The 21,815-nt window shown below is 32.7% G+C and overlaps 2 long non-coding RNA genes across 2 annotated transcripts in view; both read left to right on the plus strand.

Moving 5' to 3' along the window:
• Nucleotides 1-11,373, plus strand: part of LOC148762202 (uncharacterized) — a 36,830-nt gene extending 25,457 nt beyond the window's left edge. Inside the window, exon 4 of the long non-coding RNA XR_016027137.1 lies at nucleotides 11,194-11,373. This is a non-coding gene — a long non-coding RNA (uncharacterized LOC148762202). The remainder of the gene's footprint in view (nucleotides 1-11,193) is intronic.
• Nucleotides 11,374-19,643: 8,270 nt separating this feature from the next.
• LOC148762205 (uncharacterized) lies at nucleotides 19,644-21,416 on the plus strand. Its single transcript, XR_016026991.1, has 3 exons — nucleotides 19,644-19,742; nucleotides 20,392-20,475; nucleotides 21,312-21,416. It is a non-coding gene; the product is annotated as an uncharacterized LOC148762205 (long non-coding RNA).
• Nucleotides 21,417-21,815: the final 399 nt, after the last annotated feature.

Raw genomic sequence — 21,815 nt, forward strand, 5'->3', positions numbered from 1 at the left:
ATGGTTATAAATATGCCATGTGTCACTTTTTATTGGTCCATTTTTATTTCTTAACTATTAAGCTTTCTCTCTTCACCATATAAATTTCTTCAATTATCCATGATAAAATTGGATAAAATCCATATTCTGGACAAGTGTTCTGGTGGTGGAAAATTACTGTTTTGCCCTTGGGGTGGTAAAATTACCATTTTACCCTTATACTCCGAAAAATACCGAAATTACAATTTTTCACTTCTCAACCTCAAATCACACTCCAATAAGTCAAATATGATCAAAATCTTTGAAAAAAAAATTCTCCATTTTGTCCTCGAGTGGTAAAATTATCATTTTACCCCTAGATAGTGAAATTTTCGGTTTGACTCCAAATTGATCATCGAACTCCAAATCACCATATTAAACCATTCTGGGACTTTAAAATTCTTAATTTTCACTTAAATTCTCTATTTGATCTAGTTCGAGGCTTAAATCAACTTTGTTGTACCTCTAGGTACAGTACCGACTTTTGTCGATTTTTCGAGGCTCTCCTAGTATGTAAACATTCAGTCAATCACATGCATGTCATGACAAGTATTTTACAGAGTCAGGCTTGACATCTTTTCCCCCACTTGGATCAACCATATGATCCTTCTTCATGACTGTTTTCGACATCTAGCTAAATATTAATATTTTAATATATTTCATTAATAAAATATTATTTTATTCTAAAAATTTTATCTTGTCTCTTTGGTTCCCAAAGTTCCTTATTATGCCTCAATTCGCATCCGACCAACTTTATTTATCACCATATCAAAGTATAGGGCATTTCAAGCACTCTTATAACTAAGTTGTCATCAATAAAGCTCACTAGAATCAAAGGAGTGTGTGAGCACATTATGTAAATGAAAGGTATAGTTGCTCAACTAAAGACCCTGAAGATTGAGATTTCTGATTCCTTTCTAGTACACTTTATTTTGACCTTTCTCCCATCTTAGTGTAATCCTTTAACACACAAAAAGAAACATGGTCAATTAATGAAATCTTGGTCATGTGTGTCTAAAAAGAAGAGAGATTGCTACAAGAAATGGGTGAAAGTGTACATATGGTCACATAAGAAAAAGTTAAGAATTAAGTTTATAAGAAGAAAGTGAAAGCAAAATCGAAAGCATATACACTTGCCATTAGTGTGAATAAGGAAAAATCCAAGCATTTCTTCTATAAAAGGACCGATGCAGAAAGATTGTCCTTAACGAAAGGATTGCTTGGAAAGAAAGGTAATCTCAATTCTTCTGGTTCTGCAATCCATGTTTCTAATACTATGCAAGATTTTCTAAACCTACGGAAACTAAATGAAAATGAACAATGCATCTATTATGGAAACTAGAGGCAATCACATATGGAAGCCATAGGAACATTTAGACTTGTTTTACGTACTGGTTTTATTTTGGATTTGAAACGAACCTTTTATATTCCATGTTTTTCTAGAAATTTAATTTCTATTTCAAAACTTGTACCATTTTGATATTCCTTCAATTTTTTTGGAACAATTTTTAATTTATTTAAAAATTCAATTATTGTTGGAAAAAGTAAAATGGATGATGGTTTATTTAAAATTCATTTAAATCAGAATGTTCCTTTTAGTTTAATGGCTTCACACAACAATTCTAGTATTAAATGTTGTGTTATGAACGAAAAATCATCCATGTTATGACACTAGAGATTGGGACATATCTCCATTAAAATAATCAAAAGATTAGTTAATGATGGAGTTCTTGAAGCTTTTGACTTTATGGATTTTGATTCATGTGTTAACTGCATTAAAGGAAAGTAGACTAACAAGACCAAGAAAGGTGCTAGGAAGAGTTTGGAAATATTAGAAATTATACATATTGATATTTGTTGTCCTGATATGAGATTGAATGGTCAAAAATATTTTATTACCTTTATAGATGATTTATCGCAATAAATGTGTAACACCCGACCCTAAATTATCTGTGATATATCATTCACATGCTTTGGATAGCATGTTTGTATATTGAATTGCCTCGAAAAACAAGTTAAATGACTGTATTGCCCCTAATGGTACGGTTCAGTTAAATAAGTCTTGAACTAATTTAAACAGAGAATCGATGATAAATTTGAGAAAAATAAAACACATGGGTTGATTTAAAATGAGGATTCAGAGTTTGAGGTCCGATATGGAGTTAATCCAGACTTTAAGTATTCTAGAGGCAAAATGGTAATTTGCCACATGAGGACGAATATGGAAATTTTTAATCTCGTTTAATTAAGATTGATTATATTAAACTTATTGGAGCATAATTTGAAGGTTTGGCAGTGAAAAAGTTTAATTTCAGTTATTTCTAGAGTGCAAGGGAAAAATCGTAATTTTTCCACTCGCAGATAAAATTTGAGATTTTGAGAGAATTTAGATCTCATTTGACAAATTGGAGAATGGTATGAGTATAAGGGATGAAAAATATGTCTATGGGCAATTTTTCAGTTTTTAGGGCAAAAATGTAATTTTTGACTTTTACCGAGGCAAAAGTGTAATTTCAAAAAAATTACTCCACCAAGACTTTGGATAAGTCTGAGAATTTTATCTAAGCTATGGATATGTGGGACAAGTGTATGGTGAAAATTTGGAAATAAATGGATGGCTAGAATTTAAGGAATTAATAAAACAAAAAAAATGAATAAAATAATATTATATTATTTTAGCCTTTAAAAATGTCAAAATTCCAGAATTCTCATCTTCTTCAGCTGTCCAAACCAGGAGAGAAAAAGGGGGAAAAGAAATAAGAACCCTAGCTGAAAATTTTGGGAAAAATCAAGAGAAATCAAGAAATCAAGCATTAAAAAGGTAAATTTCATTGATTTTCCTTGTGCTTTTCACTACCCATGCATTTTTTTCTCATTTCCATGCAAAATTTGAAAGTGGGTATGGACACCCATGCTGGCCAAACCTCCATGGATGAGTTTTGAGCTTGAGTTTTGGTTGATTTTAATTGAATTAAGTGATTTTAGTTAGGTTATATTGAAATATAGCAAAAATACGTTAGAGAAATAATTTTCTCCCATTGAAACCCATTATGCCGAATTTTCTAGGAGAATATTGGCTGCTGATCTTGATGTTTATTCGAAGAATTATGATGAATAATGATGAATTATGAGCCTAGAAAAATAATGAGAATTTTCGGAGCAAAAATATAAATTTTTACCCACTAGGGGTATTTTCGTAATTTTCTATCGAGACTGATAATTTGCACCACACTAAGGAACATTAAGTCAATTTGGGTGCAATTGAGGCATAAAAAAAATTAATTTAGAGTTTAAACAGACGCTTATATCGATTTATCGGGTAAAAGACCGAAATAGGCTAACATCTTGTTTAGGCAAAATTTAGACATTTTGCACTTCATATCATGCATTAGTAGTATAAATTAGTTTATTTTGGTTTAGTACCAAAGTAGTAAACCTCTTAATTGTGCAATTTGTTAAGGTGGCGAATCCTCTGGCAAGGGCAAAGAAATCGCACCCGAGGAGTAATAGTTGGAGTACCCGAATTTAGTTTTCAGAAACTGTGAATAAACTTTTTATCGTCTTAATTATCTAGAGTAGTTTTATACAATTGTATGATTTTATGGAAAATGGGTTTAAATGGTAAATTGCTATGTTTTAAGAGAAATTGTGATTTTATAAATTTTCTAGAAAATCGAATACTGGTTTTGAAAATAGAGTAATTGGAGACTGCCTGCTTGTGTTGTAACTTTATGGTTTTAAATTGAATGGCTTATGACAATAAATGAGCATGAATGGCTAAACTGATTTTGGTGTTAGAATTATTTGTACGTGTATTTAGCCTTGAGAGGCTAGGTTGCGATAAATTGTTATGTCATGCATAAAAAGATTTTATAAATCAGGTGGTAGATAAAAGATTAGCTACTGCAGTAGTGGGGGGTTCCGTGGGTCAGCCTATTAGAGGGGCACGATAAACTCCTTTATATTCTCACCTCGGTCGTAGAGGCGCGTAGGGTATCTCCTGAGGTGGGCTTTTTGAGTGCACTTTACGTGGACCACCGCGTGAGAGTGAGACTCAGCCAACGCCACGGAACGGCTATGTTTCAAAATAAAAATATGATTTATGCGAAATAAGAATTTTTAACAGCCTTGGCGGACTCGGTTGAATACCCTTGGTCCAAGTGTCACCGAGTACAGGATTTGGCATGAGCCAAGTTTCGAGTAATTCACGAGCCATATTGATTATTTGGTTGAATTGAATATTCGTGATGTGAAAAATTTGCTGAAGTTAATTATTTTTTAATTGTCTCCATTTACTTACCTTTAGATAGTTTAGATGGTGTCTGTTTACTCACTGAGATTTTATAATCTCATCACCCTCAATTCCCCACATTTCAGGTTCGGGATAGCCGGTAGATAGCCGATTGCATCAAGGACTTCAGTTAGCCTTGCATTGTCAAAATTATAGGTTCACAGACTCGCATCTTAGTGGTTAGTTGGGGGCCCACGTGTCATTGTAAAAGTAATTTTATATTTTCGTTATCTGATTTAAAATATGTATGAACATATTTAGCTTTTACACCATGTTTTTGGCGAGTTTCGATATTATCGAAGAAAAATGACAAAAATGCCCCTGTGAGCCAGAAAATAATATTTTATTATTTTGATTTGGAAACGACTTATGATTTCTTGAAATGTAAGATTTAATAACTGTCACTCACCGGGGAGATGCGAAAGCTGATGCTAAGCCTTGCGAGGTTTCGATCGGCATTCGGGGTAATGAGTGCCTATCGGGACGTCGCGGTGGTTGTCACGGGCCCGATGGGAGTTTCGGGTCATGACAATTAAAGTGGTATCAGAGCATGGTTTAAAGATCAGAGATTTTGATTTTCAAGCTTTGGATTTCAAAGTTTTTGGTTTTAAAGTTGTTTTAAGAAATCCACACTAACACTGCGTGGCCCAAGTTAAGTTAAGTTAAGTTAAGTCAGGTTAGGTAGAATAGAATACCTGCATCTGCATATAGAATTTGGAGTTGTTTAGACTTGTTTTGGTTTTTCTTATAGATTTTATGGGAGCTATAGGAACTCCTGTTCCCAATAATTCACTTCCTTGTTAATGTCATGCAAAGGTCATAAGTAGGGCCGTTGTTCGGGTTTAAGATGCCACCCGTGACACGAGCCAGTGTTGGAGAGATCTTAAAACGAATGCTCCTAATGAAAGATTAATGAAATGATATATCCCTTCGATTATGGATGGAGAAATTTGGAATTGGACAAATAGGCTATGATAATTTATTCATTTGGTAGAGTGTACAAATTAAGCATTGAGGTAAGAGTAAATTCATACATATGTGCATGAGGATAAGAACACTATGTTAATTAAGCGTGTTATGCCCATATAAAAGTGGTGTTGATTTCAATTAAGCGATTGTGAGATTTTAAAAATTGATTGGATCTATTATAGTTCACGGATATAAGCACGTGAGCTAACTCGAGAGTGAGTACTAATGATTACTATAATTGATGTGTGGTCATGAAGTAAGAAGTTAGTAAACAAATTTGCTCTAAGGATGAGCTTGAACTTTGTTATGCATAGTAAGGAGGAGCCAAGGGATTAAAGGACTAAATGTGGAATTGGCAACTTGAGGTTAAATGACTTGGAAATGTCGAATCTAGTCTAAGTGCCATATGAAGTTCTATAATTGAGATTGATATACGAATTACTTGAAAGATCAATTTAAAAGTTTATTCAATTCAAAGTGTGGTCTATGATACAAATGATCAGTCTTAAAAGTGATCTCCCCAAAGCAAGGAATTTAGAAAATGTTGATGTTTGGATATACTCTAAGAGAGAGAACTTTTGTATACTAAGTTTAGGACAACTTTGATCTTATGATTGCAAAGGCAATGTGTAATAACTAAGTAAATTATTCACTTAATAAATGTGATTGATTATTGATGAATAAAGTCAAGATCTTGATGTTTAGTGGTATACAGTTTGATAATTATGTATTTAAGGGTTATTTGGAGATAATTTCTTTATCAAATTTGCACTAAATGCTATGGTAAAGGCATATCAATGTTAATATGAAAATGTATCCAGGAATGATCTTAACATATCACCAAAGGAGAATTAAACATGTTGAAGTTAATGTTCTAATAGTGTGCATATGATAGAAAGCTAGTTTGTAAGTTGTAGTTTTCATGAAATATATAAGGATTATCAATATATGGACATACACTTGGAGTTGTAATTTACAAGTTTGGAGTATTTAATATATGATTAAATGGAATTAGCATTAGTTAAGGTACGTGAATCTTCTAATTAAATTTTGTGGAGTATACATGATAGTAGAATGGAGGAATAGAGTGTCGTGATACTATATGGTGAAGTTACTATACAATATGGAAAGAGTATTCTAAAGTGGGATTTATTGACTAATGATAAGTGATGTGCAATCTGAGATACATGTAGCTATGAATAAATTTGGAAATCTTTGCTTAAGCAAACTCGTACTAAATGTTATGGTAAAGATATATGAATGTTAGTGACAAAATAAAGACATTAAATCAATGTTCTGATCGCGTACTTGTGATAGAAAGTTATTATTGCTAATTGTGGTATAGACTCAGAGGGAAACCACACGATTGTGAATAATTGAGGTAGTAGCTTTAAAGGTAAAAGAATTGCTGGGATAAAGTAAATTCAAATAGTTGCAACACCACAGTACTGACTATCAAACGTTGTCGCGTTAAGAACCCCTAATGGCTAGCAAGCATGAGCAAATTGAGAGTGGCATGAAGATGAAACTTACGAGTTGAGGAATGGTCATTGGTTTTCATGCTAAGCTTTGTTGTTTGGAATCTTAAGTGCATTGGGGAGGTATTAAGATAAAGATGATGAGTGAAATTGTAAAGTTTCTTTATTGCCTTGTATATTGGCATGTAAGAGAAAGAAAAGTTAGAGAGTTTTTGAGATGGTTACATAAAAATAAATTAACATGGGGAGTGTTAAGATGAATAATATGATGACTGAAGTCAAATCTTAAGAAATAAGGAAGATAAGAGATTAAGTCTTGTTAAAGACTAATGAGGAAGCGAGCGAAAGGTTAGATGAATGTATGAGATACTGATAAGAGATGTTAATACCAAGTGAGGAAAAATGTAAATAAAGATTTCAATAATGATATAGCAAATGAGTTGATATAGAATATTGTTATGAGAATATACTGATCTTGTCTTAACTTTGTTGAAAAGAAAAGGATTAGTAACAACACAAGTAAACTAGGTGACATGCTAGAAACTCTTGGAGATAAATTGAAATATGAGTAGTTGGGTATACCTTTATGAAAATGATATACTTGGAGTATGAAAGAGCAAATATGTGATTAGGTGTTTCAAGAATATTTAAATACCTTTGAGGAAGAATTATACATTATACGAGATGAGTCTAAGATGTGGGATTTTGAAACTTGCTGAGGAGTCAAATGGCTAAGTCACGAGTTAAGTAATCATTTGTTGTGAGACATAAGTTTAAGATAGATATTCCCAAGGAAATACTCAAGAGAAGTTTTGCTCTAGATCTCGTTAAAGCAAGCACTAAGTTATGTGATTATAAAAAGGAAGCTGTAAGCTGAAAGTGATATCCATATTAATATTGAAAAATACTTGAGGAGAATCTAGTTACAAGTTTTACAATTTCAGGTACAATTTGTAAATTGGTTAGGGAAGAATGATGTTATATTTATATGAAAGAGTAGAACAAAAGATGATAGAAGTTAACCTTGAAAAGGAAGTTAGATAATAAAATTTTCCTAATACATTACGAAAATCGAAATTCGAAAATGCTTGAGGCATACACGATTCAAATGAGTTTGAGTCTTAAGTGACAAATCAATATTGTAATGCAAGAAAGAGACAAGGTAATGTAGAGGTATGACGGATGATCAAGGAAAAAGGATGACTCTTAGGAATTGTGGTATTGCATATGATGTAATGATCAAGTCAAGATAAATTTTTGAAGCACCAATGAGATTATGAGGCATATACACATGTGTAGGGATTGATATTATGATCAGTTCAAGTGAAAAATGGTTCTTGGTGGTTCAAGATTTAAACTTAAGACATGATGAAAAGATAATACCCCGATTAGTTCTTTGAGATTGATAAATGAAATTTTGAGGTCAAAATTTTTATTTTAAGGGGGGTAGTGCTGTAACACCCGACCCTAAATTATCTGTGATATATCATTCACATGCTTTGGATAGCATGTTTGTATATTGAATTGCCCCGAAAAACAAGTTAAATGACTGTATTGCCCCTAATGGTACGGTTCAGTTAAATAAGTCTTCAACTAGTTTAAACAGAGAATCTGAAATACCCCATACTTTGATATAGTGATAAATAAAGTTGATCGAATGCAAATTGAGGTCAATTAAAATGTTTAAAAGTGATAAAAGACGAAAGGAGTAGTTTAGGATAAAATATTTCGCAAGTGAGAAAATAACAATAAAATAATAATAATTTTATCAGAGGAGAATTTGTGAGATAAAAGGCAATTCAGAAGTCAAGTGAGGCATAATAAGGTATTTCAAGTACCAAGGAGACAAGATAAAATTTTTAAAATATTAATATTTAACCGGATGTCGAAATCAGTCAAGAAGAAGGATCATATGGTGGATCCAAGTGGGGGAGAAGATGACAAGCGCGACTCTATAAAAATATTTGTCATGACATACACGTGATGGATAGCATGTTTGCATGCTAAGAGAGTCCCGAAAAAAATTTACAAAAGTTGGTATTGTACCTAGAGGTACAACAAAGTTGAGTTAAATCTCGAACTAGATCAAATAGAGAATTTACGATGAAATTAAGAATTTTAAAGTCCCAGAATGGTTTAATATGGTGATTCGAAGTTCGAGGATCAATTTGAAGACAAACCGAACTTTTCGCTATCTAGGGGCAAAATGGTCATTTGCCAGCTAAGGACAAAATGGAAATTTTTAGAAAAGATTTTTGGCCCCATTTGACTTATTGGAGTAAGATTTGAGGTTTAGAAGTGAAAAATCTTAATTTCGGTATAATTTGGAGAAAAAGGGTAAAATGGTAATTTTGCCACCCAGAATCGAAATTTTAATTTTTGAAAGGATTTTGATCAAATTTAATTATTTGGAGTGTGAAATGAGTATGAGGAGTGAAAATTATGCATTATGGCAAATTTTCAATTTTTGGGGTAAAAATGTAATTTTTGAAAAGTTTAGGGGCAAAAGTGTAATTTTGAAAAATTTGCTCCACCAAAACTTTGGAAAAATCTGGAAATTTCACTTAAGACTTGGATAAGTCAAAGGGAATGCATGGTGGAAAAAGTAGGACAAATGGATGGCTAGAAAAAAAAATGAATTAATAAAATATTTAAAATATGAATAAAATAATATTATTTCATTAAACAATAAAAAGGCATAAAAAAATCAGCCCATAACCCATTCTTCTTCTTCAACATTCGGCCAAGCAAGAAATAAGAGAGAGAAAGGAGAAAATAAAACCCTAGCCAAGAAATTTAAAGGGAAAATAAGTGGAAATTCAAAAATCAAGTGAAAAAAGGTAACATTTCTTAAATTTGTCTTGTGCTTTACCTTTCCCATGCATTTTTCATCATTTTTCATGGTTGAATCATGTGATTTGAGGATGATTTGAATTCTGAAAAATGGGTTAGGAGAGAGAAAGTTATTAGATTATTTTGATTTTGAGCTATGTTAGTGTTTAGTGTTAGTTTAGCATGTTTATGAGCAAAACAACAAGAAAAATATTTATCTTCTCCATGAATTTCTCTAGGCCGAATCTAGCCAATGGTATGTGAGGATGAGGTTGACTTTATTTTAAGAGAATTGGGTGGAAAAATGATGAATTATGAGGTTGGAAATTAAATGGGAATTTTCGGTGCAATAAATTAAAATTTTTACCCACTAAGAGTAAAAGCGTAATTTATAGTTCAGACTGATAAATTGGACCAAATTCACAGTCATTGAGGTATTGTGGATATAATTGGATAATTGAAACTGAAATGGATGGAATTGGAGTCGAATTGGGGATTTTAGGAATTTACACCGTGTATAGGCGAGTTAGGTCGGACACTGCAATTAAGCGATTGTCTAGACATTTCAAATCCTATCTAGTGCATACGCATGGATAAGAGCCTGAAATAATTTATGATAAATTGACACAATTTATTGAATTTTGTATCATGGATTATGGATAGGTGGTGAGTCAATTGTTTCGGGTAAGAGACTGCACCCGAGGGCAGAAGATAGGAGTATTTCTACTCCTAATACTGTGAGTAAACTTATTATCGTCTTAATTATCTAGAGTAGTTTTATACAACTGTGTGATTTTATGAAAAATGGGTTTAAATGGTAAATTGCTATGTTTTAAGAAAAATTGTAATTTTATAAAATGATTTTATAAATTTTCTGAAAAATCGAATATTGGTTTTGAAAATAGAGTAATTGGAGACTGCTAGTTTGTGTTGCAAATTTATGGTTTTGAATTGAATGGCTTATGATAATAAATGAGCATGAATGGCTAAACTGATTTTGGTGTTAGAATTATTTATACTATGTATTCAGCCTTGAGAGGCTAGGTTGCAATAAACTGCCATGTCATGCTAGAATGAATTTTATTGATTGGTGGATTATATATTAATTATTTACTGCAGAGGGGGTTCCGTGGACCAGCCTATTAGAGGGGCATGGTAAACTTCATTATATTATTACCTCGAACGGAGAGGCGCGTAGGGTATCTCCTGGGGTAAAGCTTAGGGTTCACTTCATGCCAAACCACCACGTGAAGGGGAACTCAGCCAACGCCAAGGAACGACTATATTTTCTCAAACTAAAAATATATTTTAAGTGTATACGAAATTTTAACAGCCTTGGCGGACTCGGTTGGATGCCCTGCGCAAGGTATCACCGAATATGAGTTTTGGCACGAGCCAAAGTTTTAAGAAATTCATAAGCCAAGTTGATTACTCGATTTATATGGATTGATTTTATTTGGTTGAAATGAACTGAAAGGTAATGAAATTACGGTATGATGACTTATTTTAATTGTCTCCATTTACTCAACTTTAGATACTTTAGATGGTATCTGTTTACTCACTGGGATTATAAAATCTCACCCCTTCTTCCTATACATTTTTCAGGCTCAGGACAGTTTGTAGATAGTCGAGTAGGACGAGAACTAAGCTCGGAACTGCATTATAAAAAGTAAGAGTTCACAGTCTTACATCCTCTTGGTCAATTGGAGCCCACGTGTCATTGCAGATCAAAACTTATATTTTGGTTATCTGTATTTCTATTCATACAATTTTTACTTTACTTTCATGTGCGAAAAATTATTTACAAATATTTTTATAAAAATTTATTTTATGAGAAAATAGAATATTTTATTTATTATTTTTGAATAGTATTAGTTGTCAACAATTTGCTTTCAAATGAACGTTTTAGATACTTAATTGTTTTTAAATCATTAAATATATATTTTTTGCCTACCTACTAAATTTTTAGCAAGTTTTGAGATTTTTGACAAAAAAATTACGAAAATACCCCTATGAGCAAAAAAATAATATTTTATTATTCTTATTTGAAAATGACTTATGATTTTTTTGAAATGCGAGATTTAATAACTGTTGCTCACCAGGGAGATGCGAAAGTTGATGCTAAGCCTTGCGGGGTTTCAATCGGCATTCGGGGTGAAGAATGTCTGTTGAGGCCTCGTGGCGGTTGTCACGAGCTCGATGGGGAGTTTCGGGTCGTGACAGAATCGATGATGAATTTGAGAAAACTAAAACCCATGGGTTGATTTAAAATGAGGATTCAGAGTTTGAGGTCTGATATGGAGTTAATCCGGACTTTAAGTATTCTAGGGGCAAAATGGTGATTTACCACATGAGGATGAATATGGAAATTTTTAATCCCGTTTAATTAAGATTGATTATATTAAACTTATTGGAGTATAATTTGAGGGTTTGGCAGTGAAAAAGTTTAATTTCGGTTATTTCTGGAGTGTAGGGGCAAAATCGTAATTTTTCCACTCACGGACAAAATTTGAGATTTTGAGAGAATTTAGATCACATTTGACAAATTGGAGAATAGTATGAGTATAAGGGATGAAAAATATGTCTATGGGCAATTTTTCAGTTTTTAGGGCAAAAATGTAATTTTTGACTTTTACGGGGGTAAAAGTGTAATTTCAAAAAAATTACTCCACCAAGACTTTGGATAAGTCTGAGAATTTTATCTAAGCTATGGATATGTGGGACAAGTGTATGGTGAAAATTTGGAAATAAATTGATGGCTAGAATTTAAGGAATTAATAAAACAAAAAAAATGAATAAAATAATATTATATTATTTTAGCCTTTAAAAATGTCAAAATTCCAGAATTCTCATCTTCTTCAGCTGTCCAAACCAGGAGAGAAAAAGGGGGAAAAGAAATAAGAACCCTAGTTGAAAATTTTGGGGAAAATCAAGAGAAATCAAGAAATCAAGCATTAAAAAGGTAAATTTCATTGATTTTCCTTGTGCTTTTCACTACCCATGCATTTTTTTCTCATTTCCATGCAAAATTAGAAAGTGGGTATGCACACCCATGCTGGCCAAACCTCCATGGATGAGTTTTGAGCTTGAGTTTTGGTTGATTTTAATTGAATTAAGTGATTTTAGTTAGGTTATATTGAAATATAGCAAAAATAAGCTAGAGAAATAATTTTCTCCCAATGAAACCCATTATGCCGAATTTTCTACGGGAATATTGGCTGCTGATCTTGATGTTTATTTGAAGAATTATGATGCATAATGATGAATTATGAGCCTAGAAAAATAATGAGAATTTTCGGAGCAAAAATATGAATTTTTGCCCATTAGGGGTATTTTCGTAATTTGCTATCGGGACTGATAATTTGCACCACACTGAGGAACATTAAGTCAATTTGGGTGCAATTGAGGCATAAAAAAAATTAATTTGGAGTTTAAATAGACGCTTATATCGATTTATCGGGTAAAAGACCGAAATAGGCTAACATCTCGTTTAGGCAAAATTTAGACATTTTGCACTTCATATCATGCATTAGTAGTATAAATTAGTTTATTTTGGTTTAGTACCAAAGTAGTAAACCTCTTAACTGTGCAATTTGTTAAGGTGGAGAATCCTCTGGCAAGGGCAAAGAAATCGCACCCGAGGAGTAATAGTTGGAGTACCCGAATTTAGTTTTCAGAAACTGTGAGTAAACTTATTATCGTCTTACTTATCTAGAGTAGTTTTATAAAATTGTGTGATTTTATGGAAAATGGGTTTAAATGGTAAATTGCTATGTTTTAAGAGAAATTGTGATTTTATAAATTTTCTAAAAAATTGAATACTGGTTTTGAAAATAGAGTAATTGGAGACTGCTTGCTTGTGTTGTAAATTTATGGTTTTAAATTGAATGGTTTATGACAATAAATGAGCATGAATGGCTAAACTGATTTTGGTGTTAGAATTATTTGTACATGTATTTAGCCTTGAGAGGCTAGGTTGCGATAAATTACCATGTCATGCAGAAAAAGATTTTATAAATCAGGTGGTAGATAAAAGATTAGCTACTGCAGTAGTGGGGGGTTCCGTGGGCCAGCCTATTAGAGGGGCACGGTAAACTCCTTTATATTCTCACCTCGGTCGTAGAGGCGCGTAGGGTATCTCCTGAGGTGGGCTTTTTTAGTGCACTTTACGTGGACCATCGCGTGAGAGTGAGACTCAGCCAATGCCAAGGAACGGCTATGTTTCAAAATAAAAATATGATTTATGCGAAATAGGAATTTTTAACAGCCTTGGCAGACTCGGTTGAATACCCTTAGTCTAGGTGTCACCGAGTACAGGATTTGGCATGAGCCAAGTTTTGAGTAATTCACGAGCCATATTGATTATTTGGTTGAAATGAATATTCGTGATGTGAAAAATTTGCTGAAGTTAATTATTTTTTAATTGTCTCCATTTACTTACCTTTAGATAGTTTAGATGGTGTCTGTTTACTCACTGGGATTTTATAATCTCACCACCCTCAATTCCCCACATTTCAGGTTCGGGATAGCTGGTAGATAGCCGATTGCATCAAGGACTTCAGTTAGCCTTGCATTGTCAAAATTATAGGTTCACAAACTCGCATCTTATTGGTTAGTTGGGGGCCCACGTGTCATTGTAAAAGTAATTTTATATTTTCGTTATCTGATTTAAAATATGTATGAACATATTTAGCTTTTACACCATGTTTTTGGCGAGTTTCGATATTATCGTAGAAAAATGACGAAAATGCCCCTGTGAGCCAGAAAATAATATTTTATTATTTTGATTTGGAAACAACTTATGATTTCTTGAAATGTAAGATTTAATAACTGTCGCTCACCGGGGAGATGCGGAAGCTGATGCTAAGCCTTAGGGGGTTCTGATCGGCATTCGGGGTAATGAGTGCCTATCGGGACGTCGCGGCGGTTGTCACGGGGCCCGATGAGAGTTTCGGGTCATGACAAAATGTATCTCTATTTGCTTCATAATAATAGTGAAGCATTGGATGCTTTTAAAATATTTAAAGCAGAGGTAGAGAAATAATGTGAGAAACAAATTAAAATCGTGAGATCAAATAGAGGTGGTGAACATTATGGTATGTACACAAGAATTGGACAAGCACCTAGTCTGTTTGATGATTTTCTTCAAGAGCAAGGAATTATAACTCAATACACCTTACCTGGCTCACCATATCAAAATGTTGTCGCAAAATCGCAATCTAATGGACATGGTAAGGAGTATGCTTAACAACTCCAAACTTCCTTTGTCATGATGGGTAGAGGCTCTTAAAAATGCAATGTATATATTAAATAGAGTTTCAACTAAGATGGTTTCTAAAACACCATTTAAGTTGTGGAAAGGTTGGAAACCGAGTTTGCGACATATACATATATAAGGTTGTCCAACTGAAGTAGGATTCTATAATACATAAGAAAATAAATTTGACCTAAGGACTGTTAGTGTATATTTCATTGGATATGCTGAAAATTCTAAGAGTTCCTATTCTATTATCCTTCCCATGCTACTAAAATAGTATAGTCAAAAAATGAAAAATTTCTTGAGAATCACATGGATAGTGCGAGTGATCGACCTCAGAATTTAGGTTTTGAGGAAAATCTTGTTTCTAATACAACTTGAATATCAAGTTGCAAATTGGTTATTGTAAATAACAACCATCAAAATCTTATGTGTCATAGCCCAATCTCGGGCCATGATCGATGCATGGGTCCAATAGGCATAACCCACTAGGCCCAAGCAAGCCTATCTGTATAAACCTATTCATCAATCCATCTATCATACATCATTATTTAAGAGCCATAATTCATAATTTTCAATCATAGTTTCCTCAATAATATACCATGGAAACCAAAAATATTTACAGCGTCCCCAAAATAAAGTCACAATTGCCAGCTCATGGCAACATCATCAATCAAACTAGACATATAGTGTTTACAAAATAAATCTCACAATTTACATCAAAGCATCCATGTACACATGCAAAAGACCCTTGACTACTAGATGAATGACTTTGGATGTGGGTACTGTTACTGAATGCCATAATAAACCTATTGAACGATGAGCATGAGTAGACTCCTTAATCTAAGATCCAACTACCTCTGAATCTGAAAACCAAAACATGAAGTTAAAAAGAATGAGTATAAACCCGATGAATGAACTAAGGAAGGTAATAAGCAAACGATATGAAAAATTTTATTTAAAGTGATACATTTTGTTAAAAACAATGCAATTTGTATTTTTAAAAACCAAATATGATGTTATGCTATCATTCAAACCATTTTGAAAACATTTTGGAGTTTTCAACATTCAACATTGAATGCAATCATATTACATTTCTCGAACATCTCTACTCTATAATATGTGTACACATGTATGCAAGTATATATGTACATATGGGTAAAATACCTAGACCCTTTAAGTTTTAACCAAAATTTCACTCAGGTTCCTTAGTTTTTGAAATAGATAATGCAACCCAAAAGTGCAAATGGCATTAACAAAAAACATGAAATGACTAAAATGTTAATTCTTTTTTCTCTTAAACAAGGTGGTAAGCCAGTGCGCTCCCTGTAAAGCCCGACCTTCTAAAATACTTGTCATGACATACATGTGATGGATATCATGTTTGCATGCTAGGAGAGTCCCGAAAAATTCACAAAAGTCGGAATTGTACCTAGAGGTATAATAAAGTTGATTTAAGCCTCGAACTAGATCAAATAGAGATTTTAGGGTGAAATTGAAAATTTTAAAGTACAGGAATGATTTAAAATGGTGATTCAGAGTTCAATGATCAATTTGAAGTCAAACTGGAATTTCCATAACCTAGGGGTAAAATGGTCATTTTGCCACCTGAGGTTAAGATGTGAGTGTTGGATGAAATTTTTGACTAAGATTGATCAAGATTGACTATTTAGAACATAATTTAAGGTTGAGAAGTGAAAAATTATAATCTTGGTATTTTTCGGAGCATAAAGGTAAAATGGTAATTTTGCCACCCTAAGGGCAAAACAATAATTTTCCACCACCAGGACATTTGTCCAGCACATGGTCTTCCCTTATCCTCATTTTGACCTTTGACTAATCATGTGGTGGAGATAAAAGGTTGAAAATTTTTAAAGTTTTAAAAATGAACCAATGGAAACATGCCATGTGTCAAGCTTAGAATATTTTATTATTTTCTATAAAAATCAGCCTATAAACCCCTCATTTCTCTCCAAATATTTGGCTACACCAAGAACAAAGGGAAAAAGGAAGAGAATAAACCCTAGGTGGGGAATTTGAAGAGAAAAAGTGTGGAAAATCATGGAAAAAAAGTGAAAAAGGTAAGATTTTTCAATTTAAACTTGAAATCTATTTTCCTTAAGCATTTCGCCTTATTTTTCATGGTTAAATTACATGTTTTCATGATGAATTCATGGCTGGTCAAAATGGGTATGGAGAGAGAAAGATGTTGGATTGATTTGATTTTAAGTTATGTTAGTGTTTTTAGTTAGTTTAGCATATTTAGAAGCAAAACAACAAGAAAAGAATCCATTTTCCCCATGAATCTTCATTGGCCGAATCTTCCTTGATATGTGTGGGAGATGGATTGTTATTATTTCAAGAAAAATGGCTTAGAAAATGATGAATAATGGTCGAATTTTTCCATGAAGAAATGGAAAAGTTTTGATGCTGAAATTGGTGTTATTTGAATAATGTTTAGTGAATTGAGGTATTAGAAAAGAAATGGAGTAATTTGGGATTAAATTGGACACGTTAGTAATTTAATCGGGTGATAGGACGAATTAGGCCAATACCGAGTTTGGATAGTTACCAGTGCATTTTTGCATTCCATATCATGCATTAGTAGTCTAAATTAGTTTAATTTCAATTTAGTACCAATGTGGTGAATTTCTCGATTTTGTACTGTGTTAAGGTGGTGAGTCCTCCGATAAAGGTAAAGGAATTGCACCCGATGACCAGTAATCTAAGTACTTCGAAAATTCTCATTCTAGACATTGTGAGTAACCTTATCATCATTTTAATTATCTAAAGTATGTTTTAACTCGATTTTGGTGAAATTTTATGAAAATGAGTTAAATGGCAAATTTTAGGTTTTATAAACAAAAATGTGTTTAAATGAAAAGATTTTATAACTTGTCTTAAAACGAAATAACGATTTTGAAAATAGAGTAATTGGAGACCACCGGTATGTTATAAATTTATGATTGGAAATTGATAGCTTATGTTATATTGTTATTGTGTTGGCATGACTGGCTGGGCTGTGTTTTATGAATTGTATGAATTGTTTTATTTTACCCTTGCAGGCTGGGTGGTAAAATATTAGCCCTGTCATGTTGTCAAAATTTTATTGTATGGTGGGTTTAGCCTGCTGTAGTAGGCAGATTCTGTGGACCAGCCTATTTGAAGGGCACGAAATCCGAATATGTACATATGTACCTCGATCGAAGAGGCGCGTAGGGTATCTCTTGAGGTATGGTTAGAGTTCACGTCACGCCGAACCACCTCATGATGACGAACTCTGCTAACGTCAAGGAATGATTGTGTTTTTCAAACTAATAATTTGTTTACGTGTATACGAAATTTTTAACAGCCTTGGCAAACTCTGTTAGATGCCTCGACCAAGGTATCCCCGAGAATGATTTTGGCGAGAGCCAAGCTTTTAAAATACTCATAAGCCATGTTGATTATTTAAATGAAATGAGTATTTATGTTATGAAAAAACATATTTAGATGAAATGTTCTAATAGTCTCCTTTTACTCGACTTTAAATCTTTTGAATGATGTTTGTTTACTCACTGGGATTATAAAATCTCACCACTCTCATTTCCACCCATTTCAGGTTCAGATTAGGCTGTAGATAGCTGAATTCATCGAGGACTACCCTTGGATTTGCATTCCTTCAAACTTTAGGTTCACAGTCCTCTTTACTTTTGTTTATTCGGAAAGGGCCACTTGTTATTATAAATTAAATTAAATACTCTGACTTACTGTATTACAGTATGTATGAATTTATTTAGCTTTTACGCTACAAAAATTATTTACGTATAACTCTATAAATATTATTTTATAAGAAAATATAATATTTTACTTAATATTTCTTTTATTTTCTTATTATATCCAAACAATCGAAATTTCATTTTAAATGAAGATTTTAGACTTTAAAACTCACTTTTGATTATCAATTATATGTTTTGTACTCGTATATTACATTTTAGCCGGTTTCAAAATTTTTGAAGAAAAATGACTAAAATACCCATGTGAGACAAAAATTATTATTTTATTTGTTTTGAGTTGGAAACAACTTAAAATCTTCTAGAACATGATTTTCGGCAACGGTTACTCACGGGGGAAATGAGATACTGATATTAAGTGTAAAGCCCGACCTTATAAAATACTATTTATGACATACATGTGATGATAGCATGATTGCATGCTAGGAGAGTCCCGAAAAATTTACAAAAGTCGGTATTGTACCTAGAGGTACAACAAAGTTTATTTAATCCTCGAACTAGATCAAATAGGAATTTTAAGGTGAGATTAAGAGTTTCACAATTCATGGATGACTTAAAATGGTAATTTGGAGTTTGAGGATCAATTTGGAGTCAAATCGAAATTTTCACTAACTTTGGGCAAAATGGTCATTTGCCACTTGGGGACAAAATGGAAATTTTAGAAAAGATTTGTTTGACCCCATTTGACTTATTGGAGTATAATTTGACTTATTGGAGTATGATTTGAGGTTTAGAAGTGAAAATTTTTAATTTCGGTATAATTTGGAGTAAAAGGGTAAAATGGTAATTTTGCCACCTCAGGGGCAAAATTGTAATTTTCCACCACCAGGATATTTTTCCAGCACATGGTCTTCCTTTATCTTCATCTTTGACCCTTGACTAATCATGTGGTGGAAATAAAATGTTTCAATTTTTTAAATTTTAAAAAACGGACCAATGACATGATGCCACGTGTCATGCCTTTATTAATTTATTATTTTCCTTTTTAAAAGGCACAAAAATCAGCTCATCTTCCACCCCATGGCCGGCCAAACCAGAAAGAAGAGAGAGAAAACAAAAACAAAACCCTAGAGAGAGAAAATCAAAGAAAAAGTGTGAATTTTCAAGGAAATTAAGTGAAAAAGGTGAGATTTTTTCTATTAAGCTTGAGTTTTCTTATTCCCAAGCATTTCTCTTTATTTTCCATGATTAAATTACATGTTTTCATGATGAATTCAATTCTGAAAAAATAGGTTAGGAGAGAGAAAGTTGTTGGATTTATTTGATTTTAATTTATGTTAGTGTTTTTAGTTAGTTTAGCATATTTAGAAACAAAACAACAAGAAAAGAATTTATTTTCTCCCCCAACCATTAATGGCTGAATTTACCATGTAGTGAGTGAGGATGAGTTTGATTTTATTCTAGGAGAATTGGTTAAGGAATAATGAATTATGAGCCTAGAAAAATAATGGGAATTTTCGGAGCAAAAATACGAATTTTTACCCACTAGGGGTATTTTTGTAATTTGCTATTGGGACTGATAATTTGCACCACACTGAGGGACATTAAGTTAATTTGGGTGCAATTGAGGTATAGAAACTGAAAAGAATTAAATTGAAGTTTAAACGGACCCGTTAGGAATTTAATCGGGTGATAAGACGAATTAGGCCAATACCGGGTTTAGATAGTTACCAGTGCATTTTTGCATTCCATATCATGCATTGGTAGTCTAAATTAGTTTAATTTTGATTTAGTGCCAACTTGGTGAAATTCTCGATTTTGTACTGTGTCAAGGTGGTGAGTCCTCCGATAAAGGCAAGAAAATTGCATCCGAGGACCAGTAGACAGAGTGCTTCGAAAGTCTGCATTCTAGACATTGTGAGTAAACTTATTGTCATTTTAATTATATAGGGTGGTTTTTAGATGCTTTCATGAATTCTATGAAAAAATAAATTTAAAAAGTAAATTTTCATGTTTTATGAATAAATGTGTTTCAATGAAATTAATTTATAAATTGTTTTGAAATTAATAGTGATTTTGAAAAATAAAGTACACGGAGACTGTTTATTGTGGCAATTTGATTGTTTAAATTAACTAGCTTATGATAAATCGAGCATGATTGGCTAGTTGGCAAAGGTATTGAAATGCGAATTGTTTGGTTACCTTGAAAAACTGCGAATTACAAAATTTCCATATCATGTTATTAAGTTTTATTATATGGTGGATTATATATTAATTAATCACTGCAGTAGGGGGTTTTTGTGGACCAGCCTTTTAGAGGGGCACGGTAAACCCCATTATATTCTTACCTCGAACGGAGAGGCGCGTAGGGTATCTCCTGTGGTAAAGTTTAGGGTTCACTTCACGCTAAACCGCCACGTGAGGGGGAACTCAGCCAACACCAAGAAACGGCTATGTTTTCAAAACAAAAACATGATTTATGTGAAATGTGAATTTTAATAGCCTTGGCGGTCTCGGTAGGATGCCTCGGCCAAGGTGTCCCCGAGAATGGATTTATGGCACAAGCCTAGATTTTTATGAGATTCATAAGCCTTTTTTTACGTATTTTGAACGAGATGTGTTCTAATTGTATAACCCAGTTTATGATGATTTACTTTATTGTCTCCATGTACTCAACTCTAGATGTTTATGATGATGTTTGTTTACTCATTGGGATTTTATAATCTCACCACCCTCCTTTCCACCCATTTCAGGTTCAGTATAGACTGTAGATAGCTGATCTCATCAAGGACTACAGTGGGATCTGCATTTTCCAAACCGTAGGTTCACAGTCCTCTTTACTTTTGTTTATTCGGGAGCATTCTTGTTATTGTAAATTAAATTAAATATTTTGGCTTACTGTATTTAAGTATGTATAAATTTATTTAGCTTTTACGCTATAAAAATTATTCACATATAACTCTATAAATATTGTTTTATAAGAAAATAGAATATTTTACTTAATATTTCTTTTATTTTCTTATTATATTCAAATAACCATAATTTCGTTTTAAATGAAGATTTTAGACTTTTAAACTCATTTTGAATATGAATTATGTGTTTTGTACTTGTATATTACGTTTTAGCAAGTTTCGAAATTTTTGAGAAAAATGACCAAAATACCCCTGTAAGACGAAAAATTAATATTTTATTTGTTTAAAGTTGGAAACTACTTAAAATCTTTTAGAACACGATATTTGACAATGGTTGCTCACAAA

The sequence above is a fragment of the Theobroma cacao genome, chromosome 6 (genome assembly GCF_053813885.1).
Source record: "Theobroma cacao isolate CCN51 chromosome 6, ASM5381388v1, whole genome shotgun sequence".
NCBI lineage: Eukaryota > Viridiplantae > Streptophyta > Magnoliopsida > Malvales > Malvaceae > Theobroma > Theobroma cacao.